This window comes from Panthera tigris, chromosome B1 (genome assembly GCF_018350195.1).
Source record: "Panthera tigris isolate Pti1 chromosome B1, P.tigris_Pti1_mat1.1, whole genome shotgun sequence".
Classification (NCBI taxonomy): domain Eukaryota; kingdom Metazoa; phylum Chordata; class Mammalia; order Carnivora; family Felidae; genus Panthera; species Panthera tigris.
This window is the reverse complement of record NC_056663.1, coordinates 157,774,386-157,793,484: the sequence shown is the minus strand read 5'-3', so window position 1 is coordinate 157,793,484 and position 19,099 is coordinate 157,774,386.

The window sequence follows — 19,099 nt, the reverse complement described above, 5'->3', positions numbered from 1 at the left end:
AAGAGCCATATTGTAAAGTAAGCTGCTCTCTGTTTCCTATGTAAAGAGTAAAAAATGGGGGTGCCTAGTTGGCTCAGTCAGTTAAGCATCCCGCTGTTGGTTTTGGCTCAGGTAATGATCTCATAGTTCGTGAATTGGAGCCCTGCATTGGGCTCCACGCTGACAGCACAGAGCCTGCTTGGGATTCTCTCCATCTCCCTCTCTCTCTGCCCCTTCCCTGCTCACTCTATCAAAATAAATCAATAAACTTAAAAAAAAAATTTAAAGAGTGAAGATTGCATAAAATTAATAAAAAAGCTTCAACATTATCCATATTGACTATCAGTATTGAACTTGAAATGTTATTCAAGAGTTTCTTTGGTTTGGAATCTATTTTCCTTTGCACCTTGTCCTCTACCATTCCCATTCATGTCTCTGATGTTTTAACCTAATTGTGAAATCCAAAAAATGTGCCCTGTATTTTATATTTCCAATTTTTTTTACTGCTCTCTTCCTCCTGGATAACTGTTTCCCACATCTTTGCATGTCAAAATGTACCTCCTTTATAATGGTTCCAAGAAGTCCCAACCTTAAAAATAATGGCACTTTGCATTTATGTCTTTTATGTATTTATTTATTTTAAATTTTTTAAACATTTATTTATTATTGAGAGACAGAGAGACAGAGCATGAGCATGGGAGGGGAAGAGAGAGGAGGAGACACAGAATCCAAAGCAGGCTCCAGGCTCTGAGCTGTCAGCACAAAGCCCGACGGGGACTTGAACTCACAAACCACAAGATCATGACCTGAGCCGAAATTGGACGCTTAACTGACTGAGCCACCCAGGCACCTCCCATTTAAGTCTTTTAAAAATATCTTCTGATTGCATGGAAAGTATATTTCCTGTTTATATTGCAATATCTGATTTGGTAGGAATTTTAATGAAGATAAAACAAATGGAGAAGTATTGACTTTTAGAATGAAGGAGATAATTATCCCATTTAAATAAAAGTATGCACAATCACGTCACAACCTCCTGTGTTGTTGAATTCTTGGTTTGAAGGTTATTATTATTATTATTATTATTGTCAGAGCATTAAGCTTTTTTTTGTAATTTAAGACAAGTTTGACACTGGGTTTTGGATATGAAGTGTCAATTGAAACAGTTACATATAAATAATCTCTCAAGCCCCCCCCCCCTTTTTTTTGGACAAGCTGAGATTTCTTTTTTCTTTCTTTTTTTAATTATGTTTTAATTGACAATTTCTTATGGCAATGTAATTTGAAAGACGTTTTGTAGTTGTCTGTCATGTGCCTCAAAATGGGCCAACTGTGGAAGTAGAAATAGATCCAGCCTTTCAGGATGGAATGGTATTGTGAAACTACAGTGGTTAAAGACCTGATGAGTAACAGTGCCTATGTTGTAATAATGTTTGCTGTAATTTGTTAAATGCATTTTAAATATGTGTATGAGTATATACAAAAGTCAGTTTTGCATGCATAATGAATACTGTTGTTATGAATGAGCGAAAGGATTATTGGATAAAATCCCAATTTTTCTATCCAAAATGTTTACCTTAAAAATGAGGCTGGGAGAGGTGCCTTGGTGGTTCAGTCGGTTAAATGTCAGACTCTTGATTTTGGCTCAGGTTATGATCTCATGATTCATGGGTTCGAGCCCCACATCAGGCCCTGTGCTGACGGTGTGGAGCCTGCTTGGGATTCTCTCACTTTCTGTCTCTCTCTCTGTTTCTCTCTCTCTCTACCTCTTTCTCTTTCTCTCAAAAATAAATAAATAAACATTAAAAAATGTGAGACTGGTGCTTGTCATTGGACATAGGACATTGCTGATGTTGGCCAAAGATCATGCTATATTCAGTAGGACCGTGCTTTCATGGAAAATAACCAAACCATTAATCAAAAATGATGTCAGTATGTAGGATACAGTGCAAACTTAGAGATACATGTTAATATGAATTGGGATTGCGGAAGACATGCTAAAGAAGAAAAGACAAATAGCCCAGATGTACAGGTACAGCTCCTCTAGATTTCCTCTAATATAAAAATGGTTCACTGTAGGGGCGCCTGGGTGGCTCAGACAGTTAGGCATCCAACCTTGGCTCAGGTCATGATCTTGCGGTTCATGAGTTCAAGCCCTGCTCTAGGCTCTGTGGTGACAGGTCAGAGCCTGGAGCCTGCTTGGGATTCTGTGTCTTCCTCTCTCTCTGTCCCTCCCTTGCTTGTGCTCTCTCTGTCTCAAAAATAAATAAAAAAATATTTTAAAAAATGGTTCACTATATTTTCCTACATCTAGAGTAAATATATAGAAACAATGTTGGCTCTATTAATAATGGATTAAATGGAGGATATAGTTTTCTTACAAAGTATGAAAGCAAAAAACAGGCTATTGTTGGTGTTACTTCTCAATTCACTGGGCTGGTATCTTCATGACTACTTTGCTTTCTTCTCCTGGTACAAGATGGTTGTACCACCTCCAAGTATCATATTCTCACAACATATTCAAAGGCAGGAAGCAGGAGAAGAGGTGGTTTGAGTAAATGTTCCTTACCTATCTGCTGTTTTTTTTTTTTTTAAATCAAGGAACAAGAGCTTTCCTACCCCATAGAAAACTTACCTGCTATTTCACTGACCAGAAGAATGGATTGGGTCCTCTCTTGCTGTGAATAAGAGGCTAGAAAAATTAGTGTCTGGAAGAAGAGGACAGGATGGTCATGACGGGCTTGAACCGACTATAATTATTCCTTGAGGCGAATCACTATGCAATCTTGAAAAAAAAATTGGCAAGTAAGAAGCAGCAGAAAATGGTGTCAGGCGTAATCTAACGATGTCTGTGACAAATATATAACCTGAATAACTGGCTGTTGTGAGCAGTTGCCGAATCTTGAAAAAGTTTTATCTTGAATCATTTAATAAACAAAAATATGCATTCCCAGAAAGAATTATATAATGACTGGATATAATTGGGAGGGCAATATAATATATACAGATGGCTAAAGATTTGCAAATAATTTTCTCTTAAAAAGAAAAATATGTTTTTTATTTTGTTGATATTGATGTTTGTAAAAAAATGCTGAGGTATATTTGTTGTTATTTGGCTGGACAAGAGGTTTTATAGGGTGACATTTTTTGGAGCTTAGCTTTGCAAGCATGTAAACTGGGTTTCATCAATCAATATGGATATGATTAGATATACTTTTTAAATTCACTGGAGATGGATTTATAATCCAGAATACCAAATAATTCTTTTACAATCAGACATTTTCCTTTTTGGTGAAAAGACAATGAACATCTTCTGACATGCATTCTTGATATAAATGTGCCTAGGCATCTGAATTTAGTATTTATAACAATGTTTATTTTGGTACAAATAAAATTAGGAAGGCAAGTAGTCTTGAGAAATATTACTTATAGTCCAGGGAAGAGTCTGAAAAATCTTTGTACCACAGTAGAATGTGTCTTATTAGTAATTGGATTATTTGTGTCTGCCAGAGACTGCCTTTTAAAGGGCTTGAAAGTTTGTGAACATGAATTACCAAAATTCCTTTTAGGACTCACTTTTTCCATATTTCATTTCTAAATATGACCCTCTGCTGGTATTTTCATATTTCCTTAGCTATGTTAATATTGATGACAAAACTAGTTAGATAGCTTGATTTTGTGAGCATAGAGAATATACTTCGTCTTTTATTTTTTGTTGTACCAAGTAGTGTACATTTCACAGGATAATCTCATTTTCTTTATCTTTATATTCTTCAGATCACTTTACTTTCTTTCGCACATATCAAATATACTTGAGATTGAAGAATGAGATATTTGAGAACAATTTAGAGAAAAGATTACAAACGTAGGAGAGATGAAAGAAAAAGGAGAGTTTTAGGGTCACAACTGAGAAAACTCAGGGAAAATAAGGGCCTATCACCTAGTATTTGGCCAGAGAAGCAAGGTGAGAAGCAAGATAATGAGAATGATCATTAAAGTGAATGAGGGTGGGGAATAAGAATAACTAGAGGTAATTTGGAATTGGGAAGTGAATATAGAAACTATAGATGACACAGCAGGAAGCTAGTCCTTTTGACAGTGAAGCACTGAGAGAGTTAAATAAGCTGAGGGTCATTTTTCTTCTGTTGGCGGAAAAAAGGAGGTTGAGACTTGGGATAGAAAGCAAGGGAGTCAGAAAATTGTATTAGACTAAGTTTTATCATTAAGTTACAATCAAATTGGTTATATAAATCTTTATTTTGGGTGATACATTTGGTGAAGCACTCCCTTGGGCACACCAGGAATATCCCAGAATTGGGATTGTGAATTGGAAAAATAAGAGTTCCAACATAAAACCTTATACAAACCATACTTCACTGCAAGAAGCTCAAAGGATACACGTTTTAGCAGAATATACAGGAATACATCTGGTTAGAGTTGTTCAACTAGTGCTGGAATTTCGCCAGCTTGCTTTAAGAAGGACACTCAAGTGGTGGCAGTGATTGGCAGTTTCTCCAAGGTGAGATCTGCCACGCTGAGAATTTCTGAGTGAGGGCTTTCTGAGCCTCTCGTACTCCCATCACTGAAAGCTCCAGCATAATCCCATGTAGTTGCAAAAGCAGCTGTGGCAAAGCATACTACCTCAATCCAATTTGAGGTTCTGTGTGGAATCTGTTACTGTGCCTCCAGCCCCATGTTGCTGTGTTTTGCCCTGGATTATATAATAATGATAAGATCCTGTTGTAGTCACTGCAACAATGTAGAAATGACTTGTTATGGGCCACACTACTTTTTCTCCTTTCTTGTGCAAAAAAAAAAAAAGTCAATGGAAGGGGACCAGGGGAGACCAAGCACAGCAGGTGTATCACCCCATTTTATCTAGTGTCACCTTTCCCATCTAAAGCAGCTAAGTTATTTACCATTTTCAGAGCCATAATGAATCTAAGAGATGGAAATCAATACAATGAGCATTAGAAAGCTCTGAAAAAATCAGACAGATGTGGTGAAAACCATGTCTGAAAATTTACTAGTTTTCAGTTATTTTTAAGGAAGTCAGTGTTGGGAAACAATCACCAGATAGACTTGACCCAGTATCTCTACTTTTGTCAGTTGCTTGTAGCACTTGTGTTAAGATTATTGCTTCCCTCTGGATTTTTATTTTTCATAGTTTGATTTAATGATTCAGATTTTTTAACCTAAATATAAATGAGGCAAAAGTGCAGTTTCTGCTATATTCTGGTAAATTGGCTATTACTACATTCATATAAAGTTCTGATATAAAGGGTGAAAGAAAACAGAGCCATTTATTGGTCTCCGGACATTGTGCAATCCTCCTACCCAAAAAGGTTAGCTCTTACATGGTTTTTCAGTTTGAAGCTGAGAGTATAGAGACCCAGAGAAAGAATATAATTTACCACCTATGGTGACTAGAATCAGGTACCCTAATTTTATTTTTTATTTACTTTTTATTTTTTAAATGTTTACTTATTTATTGAGAGAGAGAGACAGAGACAGAGAGAGAGGGAGAGGGAGAGAGAGAGAGAGAGAGAACACAAGCAGGATTAGGGGCAGCAAGAGAGAATTCTAAGCAGGCTCATGCTGTCAGCACAGAGCCTGACACGGGGCTTGAACCTATGAACCGTGAGATCATGACCCGAGGTGAAATCAAGAGTCAGACGCTTAACCGACTGAGCCACCCAAGCACCATCAGGTACCCTACTGTTAACATGTGCCATCTTTCTACAACACTTCCACATCATTGTGTCTACTGTAGTAACTCCAATGGCTTGTTCTTATCTGTTAATTTGTAACAAATTCCTACCTCTATTGGGTCCCCAGGACATATGGATTCTCTGACTTCGCTACCAGCGAGCTAGAGCCAGCCCCAGCGTATGTGCAGTTGGTGATGCTGTCACTCATGAAGAGGACTTCTGGTGCTTAGCCAGCTACATGTCAGTGTGGCTCTGCTTTCCAGTCTTGAAATTTACTTGTTCTATTCTGAAAACATGTGAATGTTCAATTTAAGAAAAGTGTAGAGGCATCTTGCTCAGAAAACGGATCCTGTGAAAAATCCAAACATTTCTTACCAGAGGAGGCTTAGTAATTTAGTTTTCCACATAAGAGAAGTGTTTTAATATTACACGTGATGAAAAATAGAGATAGAAGCAATACACACTTAAGGAGGGTGAGGAAGCATGAGGCATAAAGCATCTGGTAGTCTATCAGATCAAGTGAAGGATACAACATGTAAAAAAAAAAGTTATGTGAGATGAGTGTGAAAACCTTGCAAATAGAGTCTAAAATTTGAAGCAAGTTTTGTGTCTGCAGGTTAATAGTGCACACAGCTCAGGAGACCTTTTACCATACCTTTAAGATGAATTATCAGTTGTGCACAAGTAACTGATATTTCATTTTACAACTTGGTTTTGAAAATAGCTATTCTAAAAATTCATCCAACTCTTACGCCATCACTGATGCTCAGGATAAAGCTAACTAAGAGATGATTGCGCATAATTCATAGGTAATGTGAACATGATTCTGACTTGGTTCTTATATGTTATTTTTGTTGGAGGCTCTTATTTTGGATTGAACAAAGGAATGTTCTGGATAGGAATTGAGTTAGAGAAAAATTAGGCAATTTGATTATTGTAGTAAGTAGTGTTTGAAAGTTTTAAAATACATTAAATGATGAAAATGTAAAAATATTGATTTGACTTTGTTCTCAGACCAATAAAAGGCAAAGCTTTTTAAAATGCCTCCTTTAAGAAAATGAACATAGATGAGTCTCCATTTTAAGAAATTTATCTATCTAGAAATATGGGTCTTTATAAAGATAAAGTAAGAAATGATCACTGACTTTGCTAAAGGAGACCCATGTCATTTCTTTAGCTATGGCATTTTTCTTACTCATTTATAATACCTTAATCCAGGAAATTGAAAAAAAATTTTCCCACTACCCTTAATGTAAGAGTAGAATTGCTCTTATATTAATTGATATCAAATTAATTTTGAAAATCTACATGAGGGATTTTATTAGAATCTTTGCTATATTATCTCCATATCTGTGTTTCACCAAGCCAGACCAACCTAGGGCTAGAAATTATGGCTCCACACTTAAAAGTAATAGTTTCCAGAGAATTCTCTCCACCCCAATGCAAGTCTTTGAGGTCCCCTCTGTATTGTTTTAGGTGTCTATGAGAGATTTCTCAAGAGTGCTTAGTGAGGGCTATTCTCAACCTCAGTATAATTTTAGGGACCCACTATCACGAAGCTTCCTGAGGAAGCCTTGTCACCCACCAGTCCTGATTTCTGTGATGCTCCTGTCTCTGTTGCCTAGCCTTGTAAGATTAGGAGTTATGCAATGGAAAAATAAGAGAATCAAATAATGTTCCTGATCACTACTAGTATAATTACTTTAACATCTTGTGCTTTGTATTTTCAAATATAACCATTTCATCTTAAAATCTTAGTGTTCATAAGTTAAACACAATTAAGGATATAGATTAATTAGGAAACATAATTTGCATCCTACCTTTGTGTTGCAAGGTATATGTTGCAGACCTTGTATGTCAGAGGCTCAGTGAGTGCTCATTAAAATGCAGATTCCTTAACAAACTTACTGTATCAACAAGTCTGCAATAGGGTCTGAAATCCAGATTCTTAAGAATCTTACTAAAGTGATTCTTGCAAAAGCATGCAGGTGTTGGGAAAATCTGTACTATGGAGGCCACTTTTGATAGTAACTGGATTATGACAAAAAACATGGTAGTGTTTATCAGCAGGGTTATTCTATTTTAATGGCTTTGTGTTTTGTTGGAAATACAACTAGGTGATAGGAATGTGTAAAAAGCATGTAGTAGTGAGAAAAGACAAGGCATTGCTCTTGAGTAAACAAAAGAAAACTGTTAAAGAGTGGGTGTCTTAGGGATATTTAGCTTCTGGATCTGATATTTAGTTTTTATAGATTTTATTTGTTATAAAAGTATTTTATTATTTAAATATTGCATGAAAAATAAATTTTTTTCTTGTCTAAATTTCCCTTGCCATTAATTGCTTTTTTTGTGAACTATATTAGAAAATACATATAATAAAACTGTTATATTAATATTTTGATTTTTTGAATTGTCTCAGGAACTCTCATGTTACAGCAGAGTAGACTGTGTGCTACTTTATTTAATACTCACACACCTATGAGATGCCTGTTATTATTCTCATTTCATAGATAAATGAACAGAGCCTCAAAGAGGTTAATAAACCTGACCAAAATCACACAGCAAGTAGGTGGTAAAGCAAACACTGATCTCAGGCTGCCTGGTTCCAGGTGCAAGGGACTTTCTACGACATAATGCTGCTCTCTTGAAAGAGCATACTTTGTTTTCTTCTCTTTAAAATGGGCGTTCTTGTCTTCTGTATCCTGTAAGCACCATGAAAATCCACAAATGGTATTCTTTAAAAATAGGTTGGTCAAATGGTTTTGATGGCAGTGCTCTTTTAAATAGAAATTCTAAGAACAAGCTCATAAAGCACATTGTTTGTGTGTGTGTGTGTGTGTGTGTGTGTGTGTGTGTGTGAGTGTGTGTGTGTTCTGCATTACAAAGTGAATGAGGGATAATTATACTATGAGCAATTATTGTCTGAAGAGCACATAACCTTCCATTCTGTCACTCATGTACTCCTTCCCTCATGATATTTACATCTTTTACCACAATTTTCCAAATTGAAAGTGCATGTCAGACTTGTTGTACGAACATGCCTTTTCCATTTTAAAAGCATATGTGGAACTCTGCAAGCAATCAACCACAGACTACTAAAATTTTCTGAGATTTGAGCCTTCTGCACTATTCCAATTAAAGTGGATCTTTCTCTGCACCATGGGAATTGCACTGTATAACTGATTACCAAGCACATCATGTAAACGGCTCTTAGAAACTGCAAACAGCGCATTATGGAGAATGCACCTTATTAACAAAGGTCATATTAGAATTTCACCCTGGTAACTAATCGTGTCAAATGTACAGTACATCAATAGACACATAGACTAGGAAGCAACGTTTTCCAATTAAGTGAATCAGTTTGACCTTCTGAACTATAAATAAACTGCAGCAACAGCTCCTGATTAGGCTTAAGGAGTCTGACTTCCATTGCAAACAAATGCCTTAGAACTTAAGCATACTTAGAAAGTTAATCCTGTAAAGAGTCAATGAACAGATTTAAAGTTTCAGCATTAATGCCTTGGACCTGAGTTTCCTCCAATTTCTGCAGTGCAGGCAGAATGGGAATGTATTCTTCTGAATAGATAAACAAGCTCTGAATTAGTTTTTACCCTCCTTCAGGATAACTTATTTAACAGAGGTAAACCCATTTTCAAAACAGAATAAAATATTTGTTTCCCTAAGTAATTACAGGGATTGGGTTGGTTAAGCTACTGCCCCTACAAGAACATGTGCAATTAATTATACTCAGTGGAAACTAAAAGTACTCGTTAAAAAACAGATTTTGAACTTTGCTTATTTTTAATTGATGTCTATCCTAAGAACTAATTCAAAACCCATTCATCTGATTTAGATCTGAAACTAAAATCCAATTCAGTTCTTTAATTTAGTAACATTGTTCTTAGTGTATAGGGCTGACACTCCTGACCTCCTTTAAAGGATACCCACTTGGGGCACCCGGGTGCCCCAGTTGGTTAAGCTTCCAGCTTCAGCTCAGGTCATGATCTCACGGTTCATGGGTTCAAGCCCCATGTTGGGCTCTGTGCTGATAGCCTGGAGCCTGCTTTGGATTCTGTACCTCCCTCTCTCTCTGATCCTCCCCCCACTTGTGGTCTATCTCTAGCTCTCAAAAATAAATAAAAATGTTTAAAAAATTTAAGGGAGACCACACTTGAGGGTTCTTTCATAGTGTTGGTCATGGATTTCCATAAGGTTTCCTATCACAAGTTTCTTTTTCTTTTTCTTTTCCTTTTTTTAAATTTTGTTTTAATCTTTACTTACTTTGGGGAGAGAGACAAAGTGTCAGCAGGGGATGAACAGAGAGGGAGACATAGAATCTGAAGCAGGCTCCAGGCTCCAAGCTGTCAGCACAGAGCCCAACGGAGGCTCTAACTCATGAACTACAAGATCATGACCTGAGAGAAAGTTGGACGCTTAACTCTTTACTTACTTTGGGGAGAGAGACAAAGTGTCAGCAGGGGATGAACAGAGAGGGAGACATAGAATCTGAAGCAGGCTCCAGGCTCCAAGCTGTCAGCACAGAGCCCAACGGAGGCTCTAACTCATGAACTACAAGATCATGACCTGAGAGAAAGTTGGACGCTTAACCGACTGAGCCACCCAGACACCTCACCTGTCACAGTTTTCTCATCTGTAAAATGAAAGACTTAGAGCAAATAATATATAAGTCTCTTATAGTTGACTTTCTTTGTATTTATGTACATACATATGTAACAAAAGTTTAGATATTGTTTAGCCCAGATAGAAATAGTTCATTTTCAATATTATTCACTTTAATTTTTGTCAGAATTTATGAGAGATGATAAGTAAGAATGTAAATTCCTGCAAATTGAAATAAATAATGGCAAATAAATTTTCCTATTAGCAAGACAAGAGATTCAATAATTAAGGATACACACTCACTTTACACAAATATCATTGTAGAATTTTTATTGAAACTTTCAGTTTCTGAAAAAGCTTTGAAGAACTTTGTGGACTCTTTAAATTTAAGCAAAAATTCCTAGTGTAGGGCTCTGGCTTCTAGAAAGATAATAGGGTTTCTTCTTCCCAGTTCCTCTTTTATAAGATCACTGAAAACAGCAAATCTTCCATATAAAATCCCACTATTTAAATTTATAATCTTTTTACTTACTGGATTTAATAACTTCAACTATTTCAAGGCAGGAAAGGAAGAGGGGAGAAATATCTCCTTGAACTAAGGTTCAAGGGTATATATTTCCAGTTTTGAGAAAGGGTAATATGAGGTTGATAGAACATACAGGTAGTTGGTTTTTGGGACATATAAAATTGGCCTGCATCACATGAAGTTAGAGATTGAATATTTTACTTGACTAGTGTAAATGGTTCGAAAATGAGCTCATGCTCTAATATTCTAGGGTGAGATCTTGGCTCTTGATAACATTTACCCTTAAAGTTTTGTGCATATAAATGCAGAAGTACTTGCAATAACATGCATAGATGGCTGAAGTGAAATTAGAAGTGAGAAATATTTCTTTAATTTGTCTTCTATGTTCCTTTTCTGTGGTTATGAGGACTCTTATCTTCTACATATCACTATTTTTCCTCAAAGAAACAGCATCAAAGAAAGGCATCCAAGAGGTAGATTCACACAGGTCTTGTGACTTAATAAGTCATTCTTTCCAGAAGAATTGATATTTTAACATAATATTTAATATTTAATGTATTTGAAAGAGGGCTAGTGGATTAACTAAAGTGACTAAATCTCTATTGATGATACCTGAATTGAGGAGACATTTCTAACCAAAAGGATCTTCCAGATGCCCTTCTTATTCTATAACATAGGCAGGTGCCTAGTATTCTTTCTTCTCACAAGGCTGTGAGAAGGTGCTGTGATAATGTAAGCATGACATGAAGGTTAGCATTTTTGTTCACTGTATTCACTGCTTTTCCCCAGTACTTAGAACAATGCCTTCCACTGAGTAGGCATTCGATACATATATACTAAATGTATGAATATTCACAATCTCTTTGCCAAAATACAGGCATGTTAACTCAAGGCCTGGCAGAGATCTGGCAGTGAAGCTTATTACATTGGGAAGCCCACATTTAAGTGGAAATTGGCTACAGAAAAGTAATGAGCAAATGTGGTAGAGAGTTCTATAGGCTTACCAAAATCGTTGTCTCTTCCTCCTGAGTAGATGGCTAGACTACACTTCCCAGCTTCCCTTGAATTTAGATGTGACCATGTGACTGGATTTTAGCCACTTGAAGGTCAGCTGAGTAATTTGAACTACTGCCAGTCTTAGCTCATTAAAACCTCCTGTACAATTCTTTATAGTTTTTCTTGCCCCATCTGCCAGCTGGAAGAGAATCCACACAGCACTTCAAGCCCTACGGGAAGCTGGATTCTGAATGATGGTTTGGAAGGCCCCCTGGTGTGTAGGAACATCTGTGTAAGAGTTTGTATGAGGGAGAGATAAACTTTTATTTTACTGAGGCATTATGACTTTTAATTGTGGAAGGGAGAAGAGAAGACCATTCAGAAATGGAGTGTTGAAACAAGATAGGGCAATGGGTAGGAGCAAAGCCAGAGAGAAGTGAAATGTTGAAACACTGGCAACTGGGGGTGATGAGAAATTAGCAATTAAATAATTTGGGATCGAAGTCTGATGCTAGAAAATATGGCACAAGAAGTGGAGTCACTGACTGAAAACTATAGATATTGGGAAATCTTAAGAACTTGGGCCAGAGTCTTACTTTGAAGTGAATAGGTATTACATAAGCACAGTCCCAACTGGCCATAAGTATTCATCATTCTACCAAATGAAGCAAGATCACATGGCCTTATTGGCTAACAAGTCCCTCACTAGAAAAAAGCTTTTCCCAGACTCTGTTACCAGCTAACACGGAAGTAGTTTTCCTCTCATCCTTCAAAAATTTTTTTTTAACATTTTATTTATTTTTGAGACAGAGAGAGACAGAGCATGAACGGGGGAAGGGCAGAGAGAGAGGGAGACACAGAATAGGAAGCAGGCTCCAGGCTCTGAGCCATCAGCCCAGAGCCCGATGCAGGGCTCGAACTCACAGACACGGAAGGCGAGATCGTGACCTGAGTTGAAGTCGGTCGCCTAACCGACTGAGCCACCCAGGCACCCCTCATCCTTCAAATTTTTAATTAACACTTACTTTGTTCTTGAACCTTTCATATTCAATGAGAATGTATTCCCACAACGCTGTTAATTTCTTCATGTCTGCACCTATTGCACTTAATTTAGCTGGTTTATGCATTTATGGGGAAAAAGCAGTGCAATAATTTTTTATTCCTCTACCAACATATTTCAATGACATTTTTGGGTTACTTTTTAAAAGTTTCTCTACTTAGCTTTTAATCTCTGTAAGTTCCCATCAAGCTCAACTACCACCTCTCCAGCAGAGTGTTCCCTAATACTCTACCTATCAGACTTGGTTGTTGATCCCACTTACGTGTTTTTAAAAAAACAAATCATTGTACTTTCCTCAATCATAGGAATACTCCCCTTATACAACATACCTAAACCTATGTGTAACCCTATATTAAAGGAAAATCTTTTTGGCCTCTCTTTTTTTTCAATGTTTATTTTTGAGAGAGAGAGAGAGAACGCAAGCTGGGGAGGGTCAGAGAAGGCTCAGCGCTATCAGCAGAGAGCCTGATGTGAGGCTCGAACCCACAGAGAGATCATGACCTGAGCTGAAGTCTGGTGCTTAATCCATTGAGCCACCCACGTGCCCCTATCCCCATATTAAACTATAAGCTCAAGGAAATGCTTTATTTCTATACTTTCCATGAAGTAGGTGCCTCAAAAAATGTTACTGAAGAAATAATCAACAACTTAAATAAATATTGCCATTGTATTTATTATTTTAGTTCCTAAAGCTAGTGCTGTGTGGAATTTCAAGAATATAGTAACCGTCACTTTTGTTATAATAATTAATGAAAAAATGTCTTAATTTTTAAAATCAAGGTATAATTTACATATAGCAAAATGTATACAGTGTACTAATCTTAAGTGTAAATCCCAACTAATTTTTAATATATATTTATATATTAGCCTCTACCCATTTCCCACCTGCCAGGAGTTTCCCCCACTCCTATTCCCAGGTAACACCTATCCTCTCTCTCCCTGAGATAAACATTATTCTCACTTCTATCACTTATTGATGTATTTAAAAACTAATACTACCATCAAAACCAAATATCATTGTTGGTCAAATAAAATACTATGACATGGCAAAAATTTAAATAACTGATTTAACAATATAGACTATTACCCAATTCCTGAATAACCCCTGAAGGGCATTTGATGAAAGATAAAAATTTACAATTAAGAAACTCCATGCCTCAATTGGAAAATTCAAAGAAAGCCACACCCATACTACTGAAAAACAAAGATAAAAATAACAAAGAAAAATAAAGGCTCATCCAAGACACATGCATACTCCATTTAGCTTTTATTGCTATGGTAATCATAAAAGATTTTCAATGACTGAAAGCTGAAGAAACAGCGAGCAGTGTGTCTGTAGGAAAAAATATTATAAAGTATTAGCAAGACAGATATTTTATGAGAATGGGGCATTGGTGACCTGATATATGCCTTTGAAACCAGAATTTGATCCTTATACCCTATGTGCTGTGTTTCTCAACAAAAAGAAGAAAGATAGGGAAAAAAAAGAATGTGATGAAGTACAAAGTCCATTTAGAAGTCACCACTTGATGCTTAATTCTTTTCTTCTTCTTTTTTTTTAATACTGAAACCTTCAGCCATATTAGGTTAAAAGTTCACTGCTGTTTACGATATGGAATGGACCTCAGTTCCTCAGGGTGCCAGCCAAATGCTTTTGAAGAAGAGGAAGTCAGGAAGTCATAGGTAAGTTGTCCCATGGAACTAGTTATTTCAGGATATAAGCGAGAAGCCTCTCTCTGCACTTCAAGATATAAAAGGAACATAAATTGAGGCTTTCCTTTGAGTCAAATATTTGTCTGTGTACCAGTGGGTAGCTCAGCTTTGTGATAGGTTGTTTTGTTTTGTTTTGTTTTGTTTGTTTCCTTTAAGGTATTAGGATTCTACAAAGTTGAGTTATCAGGTGGAGTGGCAAGTTCCCCAGAATACAAGGGGAAATTGTTTCAGCTAACTCTGCCTCTGAGGCAATTTTTACTAAAGAACAGCCATTAATTAATCTTGGGACAATAAAATCCTTTTCCTGTCCTATCCCCAGTTAATAATGCATGACTAAAAGTTATGTTCGAACTGTAAATCAGGGCAAACAAAACATACCACAAACTTAGTTTCCTCTCAAGTCCAATAGCTTGATATGTGTGTTGTTTTAATATTCCCACTTGGGGCTACACATCTAATGTTATCTTTGAAAATGTGCTAACAAGCCTGAAAGTATTAGGGCTTTTTAATACATTTTTATTATAGCAGAGGATTTTGAAAAATGAATTCTGATGCTTCTTAGAACATAACGTGAAAGCAAAATAAGAAATAAGAATATGGCAATAGAATTTATGCCACATGGTAGAATTGTCTTAATTCATTATCTTTAATTTATGACATAACTATTTTTATGTTGCTAAGATATTTCTTAATAAGAATTTTTTTGGTGTTCTTTTTTTTCTTTTTTTCTCCAAAAGATCTTATATAGTCAAATGGAGCTCTATGAAGGGGAGCTTAGATGACCCAATAATAATGTGTGAAGACCTCTGGTATTGCCTTAAAAAATGTAAGAATTTAGGAATAATATTGATGTGAAGGTCTAAAATATATTTTCTGGAATTTGAGAACTCTGGGGAGAATTGGTGAGTTAGAAATTAACTCATCATTCAGATGCTTCATAGTCTGGTTCAAAAAAATGGACTTCTTTAAAAATATCTAATTTTTAAAAAAACTGCTGGTAATTATGAGTTATAAATTCATAAATTTACCATAAGAAGGAACATGAGGTCATACCAAATACTCTACCATAGGACAGACCAGTTAAGCTACTAAATGCCTTTGTAAATTGAATAAATTACTGAATTAATTCCATTGAGACTTGTTTCTACACAGTGAAATGTAGAGATTGAATTAGACTTGCATTTTAAAAAACTTAACCCAACAGCCTACCAAGGTTTTACAGGCAGATATCTGGGGACTTTGTGGGGGAAATACTGGCGTGGTATTAGGATCTAAATTGAATAGCCAATAGCTGTAATGGGAATTAATGTAACTTGTGTGTATCTCATGCCTCCAAAGATTCTAGGAATGAACAACAGCAAAGACTGATGATAGATCTAATGGTTTTCTCCTTACCTTAGGAAATAGACATTTATCATAAAGCTACAGAAAGTGCACCTTAGTTAAGGGGAGGGTAAATCAGATTGTTAATCTTAAACCTAGTTATCATCATAGGTGACATCGGGATAGAAAACACTATGGACAACTCTTGCAGTAGTTTCTATGGGTGAGGGGTTTCTGTGTGTCCTAATAGGGGGAATGTTTATTAGTAATGGAAGCCTACACTGTGGCATCTGTGGTGTATGACATTTCAGGAATTTCTGGGCAATAATGTGGCCAGGATTGGAAATATTAGGGCAATAATCTGGATGGAAAAGTAGCAATGGCAGCAGGAATTCAATCTGCCAGAAATAAAGAGAGATGCAAACTCTGATTGTACTCATTTGAACCAGCAATTCCAGTAACAATGGTGATGGTAACAACTCTGACAGCCAGTCATTTGTTATTTTACAAGAATTTTCCCAAAGATGGAAGTAAAGTGTTTTATTCTTGCAGAATTCATATATTAGTATATCAATCTGCTTTGACTTATGAAAAAGGAATGAGTTTGGTAACTGAAAGAGCTTGTTTATAAAGCAAATTTAAAATTAGCTGTTTTTCCACATAACTATATTTTTTTATTTTTTTAAATTAAATTGTCTATTGTAAGTGGGCTAGTTAAGTTAATATGTAATACTGTTCTTTGTATCATCTGCCCTATGTTTCTAGGATAAAAATCAGATTGCTGCATTTATAGTATAAATGTACAAGTATCTTCATCATTACATGAATCACTGTGTAATAACTAATAATCACTTACGGTGATAGTTAATTTTAAATGTCAACTTGACTGGATCACGGGATGCCCAAAAGAGATTGGCATTTGAATCCGTGGATTGAGTAAAGGGTCTGTCTTTCTCAATGTGGACAGGCTCTATCCAATGCACTGAGGGCCTGAATACTGTGGAATACTGAATACTGAAAAATGTGGAGGAAGGAAGGATTCACTCTTCCCCACCCCGCCCCCCCATGAACTTTTGGACATTGATCTTCTCCTGTCCTTGGTATTCCTGGTTCTTAGGCCTTCAGACTCAGATTGGAATGTACACCATTGGCTTTCCAGCTCTCCGCCTTCTAACTCACCACTGGCCTTCCTGGGTGTCCAGTAAGTAGAATGCAGATTATGGACTTCTCAGCCTCCATAATTGTGTAAGCCAGTACTTTATAGTAAGCACCTTTATATATGTGTATATATATATATTATTTGTTTGCATTTCTTTGGATAACACTAATACACTTGTCATCAACAAATACAAAATAACATTGCATATGTATAAATTTATCATAATTATAAGTAGTTATAAATTATTAGCTAATAGGCCAATTATTTTTGAGCAAGTGTTTTCTATTGTTATGGAAATTTTTGTCAGTACAAAAATTATCTATTGTTAAATTTTGATGAGTTTATTGTGTTCATACTATTTTAAATTGTTACACATTTTAGAGTAATTTCTAATCTATTATATATTATTTTACCCTCATGTCAGGACAAAAAGATAGGTTTTAGAAAACAAAATGAAAAGTTATCAGAGAAGTAAATGAAAAAAAGATCTTTTTGCATTATTTTAATATATTTTTGGAATAAATAGAATGTTATAAAAAGATCTCAGAGCTAAAATCCTTAGTATAGTGTGGTACTATTATGTCACTGATGAAGAAGGATGTAAATTTACCTTCTACCTCCATGTCAACCATAAGTGATAAATTTCAAGAAAAAGTGGAATAAAATATTCTTGGAAAATCCATTAAACCAAATATATTTCCTGAAGATTTGGATACTTGATGATGTAATTTGAATATTAAACAATGGAAAAAATTTAAATTACCAAATGACAAAACAGACTTCAGAAACATTAATGAGTTCTAAATTGCTAAAAGTACACCGGATCCTTGTTACTTTATTATAAACCAAAGGATTTTTTTTTCCATTTTACAAATTAGGCGGGGATGGAAAATATTTAACTTAAGAATGAGAAGGGGTAAAACGTAGGCAGCATTTATCAAATAGTCTTGGCCAACATGAAAAGGGTGAAAAGAGAACTGTTAAGTATTCAAAATTGAAATCCAACAAACTAGTGAAGCTTTCTAAATAGAGAGTAACTTAGCGTAAGAAGAATATTGGCAAAGTCTCATTGATCAAATTTTATGCAGTTTTTGCCAAGGCAATGACTAGTGTTTAGGGGACAATCATGGATTTTCTTCTGTTGCAGAAATCATATCAAAATGAACATTTGAATTATTTTATGTAGTAGAAGATATAAAACTATCCCCCCTTACCACAGTTTCACTTTTAGTGGTTTCAGTTACTGGCAAACAACTGTGGTCCAGGAGAAGATGGCCCTCCTCCTGAGGTAAGGTCAGGTCAGCATTAGCCTAAAGCTATGGCACAATGCCTACATCATCCACCTCACTTAATCTCATCACATGGACATTTTATCATTTCACATCACAAGAAGGAGAATGAGTACAATACAATAATATATTTTGAGAGAGAGACCACATTCACAGAACTTTTTTTTTTTTTTAAAGAGACAGAGAGTGCACACACAAGTAGGGGAGGGGCAGAGAGAGGGAGACACAGAATCTGCAGCAGGCTCCAGGCTCTGAGCTGTCAGCACAGAGCCTGATGCAGGGCATGAACCCACGAACCATGAGATCATGACCTGAACTGAAGTCGGATGCCCAACCAAGTGAACCACCCAGGTGCCCCAGAACTTTTATTACTATCCTGGTTTCAAGCATCAACCTAGGGGTCTTGGAATGTATCCCTTGTGGATGCGGGGGACTATTGTAATCATAGAATGATCATACATATTCTTGGGAGATACTTAAAGAAATAAAAAACCTTAATCTAGATATAAAAATATAATTTGAGGTGTCAGAGGTATAACAATATTGGTAACATAATTGGAAAAGAGAATGAATAGAAGATAATCAAAATGGTTAAAGATATTTTACATTTCCTGTTCTGTGCATTGTCTGAATTTGGGTGGTAAACAATGAGATACAAATATTTATTAATTCTGATACATTTTAAGAACTTTTCAGTGTGAGCAAATGTTGAAAAACACTAAC